This window comes from Balaenoptera acutorostrata, chromosome 1, assembly GCF_949987535.1.
Source record: "Balaenoptera acutorostrata chromosome 1, mBalAcu1.1, whole genome shotgun sequence".
In the NCBI taxonomy this organism is placed as follows: Eukaryota; Metazoa; Chordata; class Mammalia; order Artiodactyla; family Balaenopteridae; genus Balaenoptera; species Balaenoptera acutorostrata.
Window position 1 is genome coordinate 154,271,741 of NC_080064.1, and position 19,331 is coordinate 154,291,071.

The 19,331-nt window shown below is 35.9% G+C and overlaps 1 protein-coding gene across 2 annotated transcripts in view; it reads right to left on the minus strand.

Moving 5' to 3' along the window:
* SYT14 (synaptotagmin 14) overlaps positions 1 to 19,331 on the minus strand; it is a 250,348-nt gene that overhangs the window by 150,962 nt on the left and 80,055 nt on the right. The window lies entirely within an intron of this gene.

The following is a 19,331-nucleotide window of genomic DNA, read 5'->3' on the forward strand; positions in this document are numbered from 1 at the left end:
TCTCAAGAGAATACATGAAATCATCCAGGAAGATCTGGCAGAGTGAGAACAGACAAAACCTTCTCCAACTTCTCCAATCCTCAGCAATCTCTTTTCTTTCAACTTTTGCATTATCTCTCTACACCAGTCATTTGGAGTTAAACAGGAACTAAATTTTTCTATCACCAGTGCCTTCCATATAATACTCAAGTATTAGTTGAGAATGAATCTTAAGCCTCAAATATCCCCTACTCTTTCTTCCTCCACTGCTCAAGGAGCATCTAAAATGTCATCTCCTTGAAGATTTTTCTTTCAATCAGAAGAGCCATGACAATTAGCATCTAACTCATTTGTTAAAAATGAAGTCACCCACCAGTCAATGATGAGTGTTTTAATCTCCTAGCTTTTCATTATTTGTGAAAGCCAGGCATCCAGGTGTAGAACTGATATGACATTACAGCCTATTCAAAGCTGGCTCAATAATATTGTCACAGAGCATGGAACAGAGAATGATATTGTAAGGGAGGGGTGATGAGGGTGAGGGAGAAGGTGGCAGGAATGGTAGAAGTGCTACCTGAATATCAGGCTGGTGTTGAGGAACAGATCCTACTACCAAAACCAAGAAGTTATGCCCAGACATTAGCCCTGTTTAATTGCTTTACAATGTTCCATTAGTTTCTGCTATATAACAAAGTGAATCAGCTATATGTATACATATATCCCCATATCCCCTTCCTCTTGCACCTCCCTCCCACCCTCCCTATCCCACCCCTCTAGGTGGTCAAAAAGCACCGACCTGATCTCCCTGTGCTATGCCGCTGCTTCCCACTAGCTATTTATTCTACATTTGATAGCGTATATATATGTCAGTGCTACTCTCTCACTTCTTCCCAGCTTACCCTTCCCCCTCCCCGCATCCTCAAGTCCATTCTCTACATCTGCATCTTTATTCCTGTTCTGCCACTAGGTTCTTCAGAACCATTTTTTTTTTGATTCCATATATATGTGTTAGTCTACGGTATTTGATTTTCTCTTTCTGATTGACTTCACTCTTCATGACAGACTCTAGGTCCATCCACCTCACTACAAATAACTCAATTTCGTTTCTTTTTTTTTTTTTTTTAGCAACTTTCTTGCAGTATAATTGCTTTACAATGGTGTGTTAGTTTCTGCTTTATAACAAAGTGAATCAGCTATACATATACATATATCCCCATATCTCTCCATGGTATATCTCTCCATCTGTTTGTATCGTCTTTAATTTCTTTCATCAGTGTCTTATAGTTTTCAGCAGACAGGTCTTTTGTCTCCTTAGGTAGGTTTACTCCTAGGTATTTTATTCTTTCTGTTGCAGTGGTAAATGGGAGTGTTTCCTTAATTTCTCTTTCAGATTTTTCATCATTAGTGTATAGGAATGAAAGAGATTTCTGTGCATTAATTTTGTATCCTGCTACTTTACCAAATTCATTGATTGGCTCTAGTAATTTTCTGGTAGCATCTTTAGGATTCTCTGTATAGTAACATGTTCTCTGCAAACAGTGACAGCTTTGCTTGTTCTTTTCCAATCTGGATTCCTTTTCTTTCTTTTTCTTCTCTGACTGCTGGGGCTAAAACTTCCACAACTGCTGAGTAACAGTGGCAAGAGTGGACATCCTTGCCTTGTTCCTGATCTTAGAGGAAATGCTTTCAGTTATTCACCATTGAGAATGATATTTGCTGTGGGTTTGTCATATGTGGCCTTTATTACGTTGAAGTAGGTTCCCTCTCTGCCTACTTTCTGGAGACTTTTTATCATAAATGGGTGTTGAATTTTGTCAAAAGCCTTTTCTGCATCTATTGAGATGATCATATGGTTTTTATCCTTCAGTTTGTTAATATGTTGTATCACATTGATTGATTTGTGTATATTGAAGAATCCTTACATTCCGGGGATAAACCCCACTTGATCATTGTGTATGATCCTTTTAATGTACTGTTGGAATCTGTTTGCTAGTATTTTGTTGAAGATTTTTGCATCTATGTTCATCAACGATATTGGCCTGTAGTTTTCTTTTTTTGTGACATCTTCATCTGGTTTTGTTATCAGAGTGATGGTGGCCTCGAAGAATGAGTTTGAGAGTGTTACTACCTATTTGGAAGAGTTTGAGAAGGATAGGTGTTAGCTCTTCTCTAAATGTTTGATAGAATTCACCTGTGAAGCCATCTGGCCCTGGGCTTTCATTTGTTGGAAGATTTTTAATCACAGGTTCAATTTTAGTGTTTGTGATTGGTCTGTTTATATTTTCTACTTCTTCTTGGTTCAGTCTCGGAAGGTTGTGTTTTTCTAAGAATTTGTCCATTTCTTCCAGGTTGTCCATTTTATTGGCATACAATTACTTGTAGTAATCTCTCATGATCCTTTGTATTTCTGCCATGTCAGTTGTTACTTCTCCTTTTTCATTTCTAATTCTATTGATTTGAGTCTTCTCCCTTTTTTTCTTGATGAGTCTGGCTAATGGTTTATCAATTTTATCTTCTCAAAGAACCAGCTTTTAGTTTTATTGATCTTTGCTATCATTTCATTTCTTTTCATTTTTTCCTGATCTGATCTTTATGATTTCTTTCCTTCTGCTAACTTTGGGGTGTTTTTATTCTTCCTTCTCTAACTACTTTAGGTGTAAGGTTAGGTTGTTTATTTGAGATTTTTCTTGTTTCTTGACGTAGGAGTGTATTGCTATAAACTTCCCTCTTAGAACTGCTTTTGCTGCATCCCACAGGTTTTGGGTCAATGTGTTTTCACTGTCATTTGTTTCTAGGTATTTTTTGATTTCCTCTTTGATTTCTTCAGTTATCTCTTGGTTATTTAGCAGCGTATTGCTTAGCCTCTATGTGTTGGTATTTTTTACAGATTTTTTCCTGTAATTGATATGTAGTCTCATAGTGTTGTGGTCGGAAAAGATGCTTGATACGATTTCAATTTTCTTAAATTTACCAAGGCTTGATTTGTCACCCAAGATGTGATCCTGGAGAATGTTCCATGAGCACTTGAGAAGCAAGTGTATTCTGTTGTTTATGGATGGAATGTCATATAAATATCAATTAAGTCCATCTTGTCTAATGTGTCATTTAAAGCTTGTGTTTCCTTATTTATTTTCATTTTGGATGATCTGTCCATTGGTGAAAGTGGGGTGTTAAAGTCCCCTACTATGATTGTGTTACTGTCGATTTCCCCTTTTATGGCTGTTAGCATTTGCCTAATTGAGGTGTTCCTATGTTGGGTGCATAAATATTTACAATTGTTATATCTTCTTCTTGGATTGATCCCTTGATCATTATGTAGTGTCCTTTGTACTTGTAATAGTCTATTTTAAAGTCTATTTTGTCTGATATGAGAATTGCTACCCCAGCTTTCTTTTGATTGCCATTTGCATGGAATATCTTTTTCCATCCCTTCACTTTCAGTCTGTATGTGTCCCTAGGTCTGAAGTGAGTCTCTTGTAGACAGCATATATACGGGTCTTGTTTTTGTATCCATTCAGCCAGTCTGTATCTTTTGGTTGGAGCATTTAATCCATTTACATTTAAGGTAATTATTGATATGTATGTTCCTATTACCATTTTCTTAACTGTTTTGGGTTTGTTATTGTAGGTCTTTTCCTTCTCTTGTGTTTCCTGCCTACAGAAATTCCTTTAGCATTTGTTGTAATGCTGGTTTGGTGGTGCTGAACTCTCTTAGCTTTTGCTTGTCTGTAAAGGTTTTAATTTCTCCGTCGAATCTGAATGAGATCCTTGCTGGGTAGAGTAATCTTGGTTGTAGGTTTTTCCCTTTCATCACTTTAAACATGTCCTGCCACTCTCTTCTGGCTTGCAGAGTTTCTGCTGAAAGATCAGCTGTTAACCTTATGGGGATTCCCTTGTATGTTATTTGTTGTTTTTCCTTTGCTGCTTTTAATATTTTTTCTTTGTATTTAATTTTTATTTTTTAATTATTATTTATTTATTTATTTTTGGCTGTGTTGGGTCTTCGTTTCTGTGCAAGGGCTTTCTCTAGTTGCAGCAAGCGGGGGCCACTCTTCATCGCGGTGCGCGGGCCTCTCACTGTCGCGGCCTCTCTTGTTGCGGAGCACAAGCTCCAGACGTGCAGGCTCAGTAGTTGTGGCTCACGGGCCCAGTTGCTCCGCGGCATGTGGGATCTTCCCAGACCTGGGCTCGAACCTGTGTCCCCTGCTTTGGCAGGCAGATTCTCAACCACTGCGCCATCAGGGAAGCCCTGTATTTAATTTTTGATAGCTTGATTAATATGTGTCTTGGCGTTTTTCTCCTTGGATTTATCCTGTATGGGACTCTCTGTGCTTCCTGGATTTGATTGACTATTTCCTTTCCCATGTTAGGGTAGTTTTCAACTATAATCTCTTCAAATATTTTCTCAGACCCTTTCTTTTTCTCTTCTTCTTCTGGTACTGCTATAATTCAAATGTTGGTGCGTTTAATGTTGTCCCAGAGGTCTCTAAGACTGTCCTCAATTCTTTTCATTCTTTTTTCTATATTCTGCTCTGCGGTAGTTATTTCCACTATTTTATCTTCCAGGTCACTTATCCGTTCTTCTGCCTCAGTTATTCTATTGATTCCTTCTAGAGAATTTTTAACTTCATTTATTGTGCTGTTCATCATTGGTTGTTTGCTCTTTAGTTCTTCTAAGTCCTTGTTAAACGTTTCTCGTATTTTCTCCATTCTATTTCCAAGATTTTGGATATCTTTACTATCATTACCCTGAATTCTTTTTCAGGTAGACTGCTTATTTCCTCTTCATTTGTTTGGTCTGGTGGGGTTTTACCTTGCTCCTTCATCTGCTGCATATTTCTCTGCCTTCTCATTTTGTTTAACTTACTGTGTTTGGGGTCTCCTTTGTGCATGCTGCAGTTCCCATTGTTTTTGGTGTCTGCCTTCAGTGGGTGAGATTGGTTCAGTGGCTTGTGTAGGCTTCCTGGTGGCCCGTGTTTTGGTGGGTCAGGCTGGATCTTGTCTTTGGGGTGTGCAGGGCTGCATTCGGTGGTGTGTTTTGGGATACCTGTGAACTTATTATGATCTTAGGCAGCCTCTCTGCTAATGGGTGGGGTTGTGTTCCTGTCTTGCTAGTTGTTTAGCATGGGGTGTCCAGCACTGGAGTTTGCTGGCCGTTGGGTGTAGCTGGGTCTTAACATTGAGACAGAGATCTCTGGGAGAGCTCTCACCAATTGATATTATGTGGGGCTGGGAGGTCTCTGGTGGTCCAATGTCCTGAACTTGGCTCTCCCACCACAGAGGCTCAGGCCTGACACCAGGTGGGAGGACCAAGACCCTGTCGGCTACATGGAATTATCAAGATAGTGGTCATTGGCAAGTGAAACCACAAGAGAAGAGGCCCATGTTATGCTTGGTCCAGCTGAGCAATTTTCAGACCTCAGCTCATTCTGGCAACAGGGCGACTGGGTCAGTGACATGAAGCAGGACGGGGTCCATGAGGCGGGCGGCGCTCAGCCGGTGCGCAGCCTGAGGGGCCCGGTCAAATCCCTCGGGGAAGGCCGACAGCAGCCAGGGCTCCAGCCTCCTGTGGCTGCGGCCTCTTTGGGGTCTCCCTCCCAGTGTCAAGTAGCTCTCACTCCTGCTTTGGCAGCTGTGCCTTTATCCTGAGCTTCTTGACGAGGCGAGTGCTCCCTGAGGTGACGCGTGAAAAGCACAGGCCGTGCTCAGAGTCTGTGTCTTTACTGCTCATACTGCTTCTCCTGTTTTCCTTCTCTCCTTCCCTTCTTGTCTCTTCCTATGCCTTGCCTTAATCCTTATTTCTGTATTCCTCCTTCATTTCTCTCCTCCCCTCCCACTTTTAAATTTAACCTAGGGAGAAAGGTCAACTATAAACAAGTATAATACAGCAAGCACTATAATAGAAGTATAGAATATAAAGTACTACTGAAACACAAGAAGGAATACTACCTGGCAAAGTTTGTAACACTTCAGAAAGGAGATGACACTTGGGTAGGGTATGAAAGATTACTAGAAACTCTATTAAAGTGTAAAGGGCAGATGAAAGACCATGATCAAAAACAAGAAACAGTGTGCATGGCATTCTATCAGCACTAATGGGCAACATTCTTGGCTGTCTTATTTACCTCTGTATCCTCCAAGCACCTAGCACCACCAGCTGACATTATACAAATATTTGTAAATGCACAAATGAATGTGTGTTCAGGAAAGACCAAGAATATACCAGAACGGCTATGACTGGAAATGAAAGCAAGGTCCAAACTGTCAAAGAACCTTGAATACCATCCTACATATTTTGTACTTGTAGAACAATATTGCTTTAAACAATAGAAAACCTGGAAAACAGCAGGGAGTGAATGGCGGCAACATATGAGGACTAAGCAGTAGCAGTGGTGGCAGAGAAGAGGGGTGACTTTGTTCAGGGAAAATTGATAATAACCCAGTCAATTAATGTAGAAGATGAGGATAAAGAGAAGTTGAAAATAATTCTAAAGTTTCTGGCTTGAGTGAATGGGTGAATTAGTAACAGCATTTACCAAAATGAAAAAATACGAGAGGAAAGGCATGTGGTTTAGGGCATGGGAACTAAGAGAGCAGTAGGAGAGAAGCAGGTACCGAGTTTAGGTTTTGACATGTTACATTAGCAATGTCAGCAGACTATTTCAGTGTGGATGCCTAGTAAACAGAGGGAAACATGAGGATAATGCTCTGATGAAGGTCAGGTTCTAAAAGAGCTGGGAGTTTTCCCCTTTGCTCATCCAATTGCATGTCAAAGACATCACTGACTAAATACAAACTGAACTGGCAGATGATAGGTACTAGGCTTTAACGGTAAATCTCTTACTTTACAAGTTTTTAGATAAATATATACTGTGAAATTTGAACAAACTACAAAAAGAATCTTTTCTCACTAAGAAAAGGTGAAAGATGCCTTATACTTACAAGGCAAATATACTACTAAGGTAAATATACTATACAATTCCCTTTTTATCCATTGCTTGACTAAATGCCCATTATCTACATTTCATTGAAAATATTTTGTATTTAAAATATTGAAACAGTAATGTAATTGTAGAAAAGAAATAATTTTCTAATAGAAAATATTAAAAAGCTTCAGACTTTTATTTTTCATCCTTATCTCAGGATTGAAATAATATTTATTATTTCAAATGAGATAATACCAGAAGTTGACCAGTAACAGTTCTAGGTATAAACACATATGATAAACCCCACCTGTCCATAAAACTACAATAGAAAAATACATTGAAATTACCCTAAAGATATGAATGCTATACACCATCAAAAAAGTTAAATAAAATTACACTAACTCAGATCTCACAAATATAAAATATATTTTCATTCAGTATAAGATGGAATTTACTCCTAAACTCTTATTTATACTGTGAATCTGCTTGTAAAGCCATTCGACATATTTCTAAGATTGTGATTAATTTATCTATAGATAAATCTACTCTTTTCAAACATTCTAGATCATCCACTGCAAGCAAGTAAATGCTATTTAAAAATGTATATTACGAGAGATTAACCAAGATGGCGGAGTAGAAGGACGTGCACTCACTCCCTCTTGCGAGAGCTCCAGAATCACAACTGTCTGCTGGACAATCATTGACAGGAAGACCCTGGACTTCACCAAGGAGGATACCCCATGTCCAAGGACAGAGGAGAAGCCACAGTGAGACGGTAGGAAGGGCGCAATCAGAGTAAAATCAAATCCCATAACTGCTGGGTGGGTGACTCACAGACTGGCGAACACTTATACCACAGAAGTCCACCCACTGGAGTGAAGGTTCTGAGCCCCACGTCAGGCTTCCCAACCTGGGGGTCCGGCAACGGGAGGAGGAATTCCTAGAGAATCAGACTTTGAAGTCTAGTGGGAATTGATTGCAGGACTGTGACAGGACTGGGGGAAACAGAGACCCCACTCTTGGAGGGCACACACAAAGTAATGTGTGCATCGGGACCCAGGGGAAGGAGCAGTGACCCTGGGGGAGACTGAACCAGACGTACCTGCTGGTGTTGGGGGGGTCTCCTGCAGAGGCAAGTGGTGGCTCTGTTTCACCGTGGGGATAAGGACACTGGCAGCAGAGGTCCTGGGAAGTTCTCCTTGGCGTGAGCCCTCCCAGAGTCTGCCATTAACCCCACCAAAGAGCACGGGTAGGCTCCAGTGTTGGGTTGCCTCAGGCAAAACAACCAACAGGGAGGGAACCCAGCCCCACCCATCAACAGTCAAGTGGATTAAGGTTTTACTGGGCTCTGATCGCCACAGCAACAGGGAGGGAACCCAGCCCCACCCATCAACAGTCAAGTGGATTAAGGTTTTACTGAGCTCTGACCGCCACAGCAACAGTCAGCTCTACCCACCACCAGAGCCTCCCATCAAGCCTCTTAGATAGCCTCAACCACCAGAGGGCAGACAACAGAAGCAAGAAAAACTACAATCCTGCAGCCTGTGGACCAAAAACCACAGTTACAGAAAGACAGAGAAGATGAAAAGGCAGAGGGCTATGTACCAGATGAAGGAACAAGAAAAAACCCCAGAAAAACAACTAAATGAAGTGGAGATAGGCAACCTTCCAGAAAAAGAATTCAGAATAATGATAGTGAAGATGATCCAGGACCTCGGAATAAGAATGGAGGCAAAGATTGAGAAGATGCAAGAAATGATTAACAAAGACCTAGAAGAATTAAAGAACAAACAAACAGAGATGACCAATACAATAACTGAAATGAAAACTACACTAGAAGGAATCAATAGCAGAATAACTGAGGCAGAAGAACGGATAAGTGACCTGGAAGACAGAATGGTGGAATTCACTGCTGCGGAACAGACTAAAGAAAAAAGAATAAAAAGAAATGAAGACAGCCTAAGAGACCTCTGGGACAACATTAAACGCAACAACATTCGCATTATAGGGGTCCCAGAAGGAGAAGAGAGAGAGAAAGGACCAGAGAAAATATTTGAAGAGATTATAATCGAAAACTTCCCTAACATGGGAAAGGAAATAGCCACCCAAGTCCAGGAAGCGCAGAGAGTCCCATACAGAATAAACCCAAGGAGAAACACGCCGAGACACATAGTAATCAAAGTGGCAAAAATTAAAGACAAAGAAAAATTATTGAAAGCAGCAAGGGAAAAACGACAAATAACATACAAGGGAACCCCCATAAGGTTAACAGCTGATTTCTCAGCAGAAACTCTGCAAGCCAGAAGGGAGTGGCATGAAATACTTAAAGTGATGAAAGGGAAGAACCTACAACCAAGATTACTCTACCCAGCAAGGATCTCATTTAGATTTGATGGAGAAATCAAAAGCTTTACAGACAAGCAAAAGCTAAGAGAATTCAGCACCACCAAACCAGCTCTACAACAAATGCTAAAGGAACTTCTCTAAGTGGGAAACACAAGAGAAGAAAAGGACCTACAAAAACAAACCCAAAACAATTAAGAAAATGGTCATAGGAACATACATATCGATAATTACCTTAAACGTGAATGGATTAAATGCCCCAACCAAAAGACATAGACTGGCTGAATGGATACAAAAACAAGACCCATATATATGCTGTCTACAAGAGACCCACTTCAGACCTAGGGACACATACAGACTGAAAGTGAGGGGATGGAAAAAGATATTCCATGCAAATGGAAATCAAAAGAAAGCTGGAGTAGCTATACTCATATCAGATAAAATAGACTTTAAAATAAAGAATGTTACAAGAGACAAGGAAGGACACTACATAATGATCCAGGGATCAATCCAAGAAGAAGATATAACAATTATAAATATATATGCACCCAACATAGGAGCACCTCAATACATAAGGCAACTGCTAACAGCTATAAAAGAGGAAATCGACAGTAACACAATAATAGTGGGGGACTTTAACACCTCACTTACACCAATGGACAGATCATCCAAAATGAAAATAAATAAGGAAACAGAAGCTTTAAATGACACAATAGACCAGATAGATTTAATTGATATATATAGGACATTCCATCCAAAAACGGCAGATTACACGTTCTTCTCAAGTGCACACGGAACATTCTCCAGGATAGATCACATCTTGGGTCACAAATCAAGCCTCAGTAAATTTAAGAAAATTGAAATCATATCAAGCATCTTTTCTGACCACAACGCTATGAGATTAGAAATGAATTACAGGGAAAAAAACGTAAAAAAGACAAACACATGGAGGCTAAACAATACGTTACTAAATAACCAAGAGATCACTGAAGAAATCAAACAGGAAATAAAAAAATACCTAGAGACAAATGACAATGAAAACACGACGACCCAAAACCTATGGGATGCAGCAAAAGCGGTTCTAAGAGGGAAGTTTATAGCTATACAAGCCTACCTAAAGAAACAAGAAAAATCTCAAGTAAACAATCTAACTTTACACCTAAAGAAACTAGAGAAAGAAGAACAAACAAAACCCAAAGTTAGCAGAAGGAAAGAAATCATAAAGATCAGAGCAGAAATAAATGAAATAGAAACAAAGAAAACAATAGCAAAGATCAATAAAACGAAAAGTTGGTTCTTTGAGAAGATAAACAAAATTGATAAGCCATTAGCCAGACTCATCAAGAAAAAGAGGGAGAGGACTCAAATCAATAAAATCAGAAATGAAAAAGGAGAAGTTACAACAGACACCGCAGAAATACAAAACATCCTAAGAGACTACTACAAGCAACTTTATGCCAATAAAATGGACAACCTGGAAGAAATGGACAAATTCTTAGAAAGGTATAACCTTCCAAGACTGAACCAGGAAGAAACAGAAAATATCAACAGACCAATCACAAGTAATGAAATTGAAACTGTGATTAAAAATCTTCCAACAAACAAAAGTCCAGGACCAGATGGCTTCACAGGTGAATTCTATCAAACATTTAGAGAAGAGCTAACACCCATCCTTCTCAAACTCTTCCAAAAAATTGCAGAGGAAGGAACTCTCCCAAACTCATTCTATGAGGCCACCATCACCCTGATACCAAAACCAGACAAAGACACTACAAAAAAAGAAAATTACAGACCAATATCACTGATGAATATAGATGCAAAAATCCTCAACAAAATACTAGCAAACAGAATCCAACAACACATTAAAAGGATCATACACCACGATCAAGTGGGATTTATCCCAGGGATGCAAGGATTCTTCAATATACGCAAATCAATCAATGTGATACACCATATTAACAAATTGAAGAATAAAAACCATATGATCATCTCAATAGATGCAGAAAAAGCTTTTGACAAAATTCAACACCCATTTCTGATAAAAACTCTCCAGAAAGTGGGCATAGAGGGAACCTACCTCAACATAATAAAGGCCATATATGACAAACCCACAGCAAACATCATTCTCAATGGTGAAAAACTGAAAGCATTTCCTCTAAGATCAGGAACGAGACAAGGATGTCCACTCTCACCACTATTATTCAACATAGTTCTGGAAGTCCTAGCCACGGCAATCAGAGAAGAAAAAGAAATAAAAGGAATACAAATTGGAAAAGAAGAAGTAAAACTGTCACTGTTTGCGGATGACATGATACTATACATAGAGAATCCTAAAACTGCCACCAGAAAACTGCTAGAGCTAATTAATGAATATGGTAAAGTTGCAGGTTACAAAATTAATGCACAGAAATCTCTTGCATTCCTATACACTAATGATGAAAAATCTGAAAGAGAAATTATGGAAACACTCCCATTTACCATTGCAACAAAAAGAATAAAATACCTAGGAATAAACCTACCTAGGGAGACAAAAGACCTGTATGCAGAAAACTATAAGACACTGATGAAAGAAATTAAAGATGATACCAACAGATGGAGAGATATACCATGTTCTTGGATTGGAAGAATCAACATTGTGAAAATGAGTATACTACCCAAAGCAATCTACAGATTCAATGCAATCCCTATCAAATTACCAATGGCATTTTTTACGGAGCTAGAACAAATCATCTTAAAATTTGTATGGAGACACAAAAGACCCCGAATAGCCAAAGCAGTCTTGAGGCAAAAAAATGGAGCTGGAGGAATCAGACTCCCTGACTTCAGACTATACTACAAAGCTACAGTAATCAAGACAATATGGTACTGGCACAAAAACAGAAACATAGATCAATGGAACAAGATAGAAAGCCCAGAGATTAACCCACGCACCTATGGTCAACTAATCTATGACAAAGGAGGCAAAGATATACAATGGAGAAAAGACAGTCTCTTCAATAAGTGGTGCTGGGAAAACTGGACAGCCACATGTAAAAGAATGAAATTAGAATACTCCCTAACACCATACACAAAACTAAACTCAAAATGGATTAGAGACCTAAATATAAGACTGGACACTATAAAACTCTTAGAGGAAAACATAGGAAGAACACTCTTTGACATAAATCACAGCAAGATCTTTTTCGATCCACCTCCTAGAGTAATGGAAATAAAAACAAAAATAAACAAGTGGGACCTAATGAAACTTCAAAGCTTTTGCACAGCAAAGGAAACCATAAACAAGACGAAAAGACAACCCTCAGAATGGGAGAAAATATTTGCAAATGAATCAACGGACAAAGGATTAATCTCCAAAATATATAAACAGCTCATTCAGCTCAATATCAAAGAAACAAACACCCCAATCCAAAAATGGGCAGAAGACCTAAATAGACATTTCTCCAAAGAAGACATACAGACGGCCACGAAGCACATGAAAAGATGCTCAACATCACTAATTATTAGAGAAATGCAAATCAAAACTACAATGAGGTATCACCTCACTCCTGTTAGAATGGGCATCATCAGAAAATCTACAAACAACAAATGCTGGAGAGGGTGTGGAGAAAAGGGAACCCTCTTGCACTGTTGGTGGGAATGTAAATTGATACAGCCACTATGGAGAACAATATGGAGGTTCCTTAAAAAACTAAAAATAGAATTACCATATGACCCAGCAATCCCACTACTGGGCATATACCCAGAGAAAACCGTAATTCAAAAAGACACGTGCACCCGAATGTTCATTGCAGCACTATTTACAATAGCCAGGTCATGGAAGCAACCTAAATGCCCATCAACAGACGAATGGATAAAGAAGTTGTGGTACATATATACGATGGAATATTATTCAGCCATAAAAAGGAACGAAATTGAGTCATTTGTTGAGAAGTGGATGGATCTAGAGACTGTCATACAGAGTGAAGTAAGTCAGAAAGAGAAAAACAAATATCGTATGTTAATGCATGTATGTGGAACGTAGAAAAATGGTACAGATGAGCCAATTTGCAGGGCAGTAGTTGAGACACAGATGTAGAGAATGGACATATGGACACCAAGGGGGGAAAACTGCGATGAGGTGGGGATGGTGATGTGCTGAATTGGGCGATTGGGATTGACATGTATACACTGATGTGTATAAAACTGATGCCTAATAAGAACCTGCAGTATAAAAAAACAAACAAAACAACTAATACTAAACTTTCATTGGGTTATTTGTATGGAAATATGTTAATATAAATGTTTCAGACATTACATGAAATTTCTAAAAATCTTATATTTGTATTTGTATGGAAATATGTATGGAAATATGTTAATATAAATGTTTCAGACATTACATGAAATTTCTAAAAATCTTATATTTGTATTTGTATGGAAATATGTATGGAAATATGTTAATATAAATGTTTCAGACATTACATGAAATTTCTAAAAATCTTATATTTGTATTTGTATGGAAATATGTATGGAAATATGTTAATATAAATGTTTCAGACATTACATGAAATTTCTAAAAATCTTATATTTGTATTTGTATGGAAATATGTATGGAAATATGTTAATATAAATGTTTCAGACATTACATGAAATTTCTAAAAATCTTATATTTGTATTTGTATGGAAATATGTATGGAAATATGTTAATATAAATGTTTCAGACATTACATGAAATGTCTAAAAATCTTATATTTGTATTTGTATGGAAATATGTATGGAAATATGTTAATATAAATGTTTCAGACATTACATGAAATTTCTAAAAATCTTATATTTGTATTTGTATGGAAATATGTATGGAAATATGTTAATATAAATGTTTCAGACATTACATGAAATTTCTAAAAATCTTATATTTGTATTTGTATGGAAATATGTATGGAAATATGTTAATATAAATGTTTCAGACATTACATGAAATTTCTAAAAATCTTATATTTGTATTTGTATGGAAATATGTATGGAAATATGTTAATATAAATGTTTCAGACATTACAGGAAACGTCTAAAAATCTTATATGTTCTGGTATAATGTTATAAGTAATAATCCTAGTTATTACTTTAAAATGTATATCTCAGAAATAACTAATTATCTTGTCAACTGCATGATTATGAACTTTCATCAAATCTTTAACCATGGTCATTTTTAAGTCTTTTGTCATTTACAGACAGTTCTGGGTGTACTCTGATGATTTTGCAAATATGTTCCTATAAAAGAGTTTCATCTTCAAGAAATTCATGGAAAAGACTCTGACAAGTACAGGTTTCTGGTAACTGACTGTACTGCTGAACTGAATGAATAAGCATTTTCAGAACTCTAATGAAAAACTGATGAACTCATAAAAGTGCTAACAAAAGATCAAGATGAAAAAAAAGAAATTAATTACATGCGACTGAGTGAACTGATGAGGATGAGTATAATTTTTGTGACTTTCTGTCTGAATTAAAAAAAAAAAAAAAAAATCCCACAAGGACTCAGAGGAAAAGAATATACAAATCAATTTTCACTGCAAAGTAAAGGAGCTGTCACAGTGGAGGATTACTGGACTGAATGTCAATGTTATGACATAGTATAAGTGTGTTTCATGTTTGGTAATTGCAATCATTGTTGCTTTTGTTGTGGTCAAAAAAAAAAAAAAAAAAAAAAAAAAATGTATATTACCTCTTAAGGAGAACCTCCAAAATCTCTAACAGCGCACAGTTAAACTGTTTAGCTTAATATTACAGATTTGAAGAACTAAATTTGCTGAATCAAATTTAGAGTTAGTTAAAAAGTCAAAATTCACTGATGTATTGTTTTCTCATATCCAAATTTTTAAAATTTTAATGTGGTAAACAATAAAACCAAGACCAATAAATAACAAAATTAACAATATCAAACATTTAAAGAGTGCTTAATATTTGCTAGGGGCTGTTTTAGAAAGTGCATTACAAGCATTATCTAACTGAATCCTCACTACAACCTAATTTTTCAGATATGGGTACTGAGGCTCGATAAGAATACGTAGAATTTTTGAGATCTTAAAATTATTATTCAGTGACAAAATCTTGATATGAATACAGGCACGCTGATTCCTGCTCCCAAAATGTTAAACACTAATCCTTACTGCTTCCTCTTTGCCAGGCACTATTATAATCTCTTTCATTTTAAAATGTAATGCTCAAAACAATTCTGTGATAGGTAAATACTATATATTATCTTAGTCTTTAGATGAGTAAACTGAGGGCCAGAGAGTAATAAATTTGTCCAAAGTCACAAATCTAGGAAATGGCAGAACCTGGATTTAAATCCAGACATTTTGACTCCAGAGTCCATGGTCTTAAACACCAAGTAACACTACTGCTTTCTTATATGTCTACCTGCAGCATAAAAAACAAGGGAAAGCCATGCAATCAAATAATATAGCTTAGGACATATATTATGAGAAAACATTTCATGGTTTAGCTTTTTATATACATTGAAATACAGCAACTGATTTCAGCTTTCTCAAAATAAATATATAAATCATAAAACTGGAATCATAATATTTTCTATTCAAGATACTTTTCAAAATATCCTAAAATTAACTTTAGAACTCAGCTTAGAAGCCAAAATAAATAGTATATCCTTATTATTATATGCCATGTTTGAAAAGCTAATAAAATAAAAATTTAAAAACAAAAAAGTATTCTATAGAACAATAAGCTTGATATATATTAGTAATGCTCAATAAAAATATAAGGAAGGTGTCTGTGAACTATACGACTCTCTATATGAAGTATCTAAAGACTACACTGAAAAGTCAAGAAGCATACAAGATATAATATTTCACCAGAAAATACAGTTCAGCTTGTCCAAGATTAATAATTATTTATGCTATGTAGATGGAACTGGCTTTAGTAGTTATCTATACTATATATTTAGGAATGAATATATATATTTATAAAAGATAAACTAAAAAATAACACTTTTTGTCAAAATTCAAGCTTCAATAATAACAGTAAAATTCATTTTAATTTCTATAGATAAAATGGTCATGGAAACAAAAAAATTACAATCTTATAAAGTAAAAGCAATATCAAATCTATTTTGACTTTGAAAGTATTGTAGAATTCACTTAAATTCTACTTTCTGTTGTCACAAAAGAACATTTTCTATGTAAAGTTAATGAGAAAAACACAAAGATAGACAGAAATATAATTATAAGGGAGGTATTTATTTATTAGGCCAACAACATATTTTCAATATAAACTTATATAATAATATTCTTCTCTAAATAAAATTTGTGTCAAAACAAATTAACTATAAATTACAAAATAAATATTATAAAACTATTTTATCCATTATATTTTAAATGCAAAATTAAACAAGAAGTACCTATGATTCTTATAATTCTTTAAAAAAGAAGGATAAAAAGAAACAACTTACAGTTTGCATTATAAGGTCTGTATTGCTGATTTGTTCTACTGGGCAGGAAACACTAGTCCTCTAAAGTCATGGAGACTTTAATAATTCATTTAATAGATGCAATTCTATCTCTTGAACAAAATGGGAACTATAAAAGTCAACTTTCATTTTAAAAGAAATACTTGCTTCCTATTTAATAAGCCTTAAATATTTTTCACATATTTTAATCAGAAAAAATCTACAATTTATTTTGCTCTGGTTTGGACATAAAATAGAGAATTTATCAGAGATTCCAAGAAACAATGTGGGAATATAAAAGATTAATTTGATATGTTTTGTTTAAATTTCCTTTTGTAACATCTCAGTTACTTCCACAAATGAAAACTTCTGTGAAATTTTTATATTATAAATGATGCAAAACTGGAAGAATGACATATAAATCAAAGAAAGGAATAATATATATCTATCAATATTATACTAGATTTTATTAAAAAACAATCAGTAAAAAAATGTTTACTCATAAGTGATATAATTCACTGCTGAGTAATTTAAAGGGACAACGTGGGGGGAGGGGGGGAGGCACAGATGGCAGTGACGTGGGACACTGACTAAGATCTTAGAAACAAAACTCCCCCCTGGGAGACAGTTACCTGACAAGGTTGATAAAATAGATGCTACCCAACTTGTTTCAAACGTCAAACCATCAATAAATTAAACCTATGTTTCCTATAAGTAACATATAGTAAATTGAAATTTCATTCAAATATCGTAACAGCAGCAGAAAATATTAAATCTTGAAAACAATTGAAAAAAAACCTCAAACATTTATTAAGTATGAAACACCAAATATATATTTAAACCTTACACTTAAGACTTAGACTTGATAATAATATACTTACTACACTTATGATAATATATTTAAAGCAAATACTTATTAATTAATAATTAATAAAGCTCTGTCTCTGGGAGAGATTTGTCTTCAAGGGCAGTCTTGATTGAGGCTTCAAAATCATAATTCCAATGAAGTTTAGACTAAGAAAAACATTTTTCCTGGTGAATCACCCAATAGCAAAGCATAGTCATTCTTTTAAACACCAAATTAGGGTTCCCTGCTTCAAATTTTTTGTCTATTCAATGTATATGAATTTCTCCAAAATTATCTGAATGTCAAATGGTATGGGCAAAAGATGAGGCCACTTCTTCCTTTACTTCACTTTTCCAATGATTATTTGCCCTTCCCTTTCAGTAAGATCCTCATTAGTAAAATTTTGAAAATTCAACACCAACTGCAGGAGAATCTTCTAGTTAAAGCCAATTTGTGATGTCAAACAGTTTCAGATATGCTTATTTCAGACTTTAATTCTGAACCATTAAATTCTGATAAATACAAACAAGTTTCTTTCAAACCTAAGACCTTCCTCCTATATTTTAATATTATGTCAACTAGTTCTCTTCTTTAAAAATTTTTTTGGCTTTATGTATCTTTTCCAACTTTACTGAGGCATAGTTGACAACTGAAAACTGTATATTTAAGGTACAATTGTGAAATAATCACCACGATCAAGCTAATTAATATATCCATCACCTCACATAGTTATATCATTTTTGTGGGTGTGTGTAGTGAGAACACTTATGAATTATTCTCTTAGCAAATGTCAGGTATACAATACAACATCATTAATTTTAGTCACGTTGTTGAACATTAGATCTCTAGAACTGATTCATCTTGTATAAATGAAACTTTGTACCCCCCTCCACCAACATCTTCCCATTTCCTCCTCCCCCCAGCCCTGGCAACCACCATTGTACTCTGTGAGTTTAACTGTTTTAGACTGCACATTTAAGTGAGGTCATGCAGTATTTGTCCTTCTGCATCTGGCTTATTTTACTTAGCATAATAATGTCCTCCAGGTTCATCCGTATTGTCACAAATGGCAGGTTTCTTTCTTTGTTAAGGGTGAAAAATATCTCATTGTACATATATATATTTTATTTATCCATTCATCCACTGATGGACATTTAGGTTGTTTCTATATCTTGGCTGTTGTAAATAATGGCTGAAATGAACATGGAAGTGCAGATGCCTCTTAGAGATTTTGGTTTCACTTGTTTTGTATATATACCCAGAAATGGTGGATCATATGGTAGTTGTATTTTTACTTTTTGAGGAACTTTCACTCTTCCATAATGTCGGTACCAATTTACATTCCCACCAACAGTGTGCAAGAGTTCCCTTTTCTCCACATCCTCTTCAATACTTGTTATATTTTGCCTTTCTGATAAAGGTCATTCTAATATGTGTGAACTGACATCTCGTTGTTTTCATTTGCATTAATGAAGTTGAGCATCTTTACATATATACCTGTTGGTCATTTGTATGTTTTCTTTTGAACATTTTTGAAGCAGGTTATTTGCTTTGTTTTCTTTTGTTTGTCATTTCTTTTTTCTTTTTTTTTTTGCTATTGAGTTGTATAAGTACCTTATATACTTCATTTTATCTTTTACTTGAACTATAGTTGATCTACAGTATTATATTAGTTATTAACTCTTTATCAGATACATTGTTTGCAAATATTTTCTCCCACTCCATAGGAAGCCTTTTCACTTTGTTGATGGTTTCCTTGCCATGCAGAAGTTTTTAAACATGATGCAGTCCCACT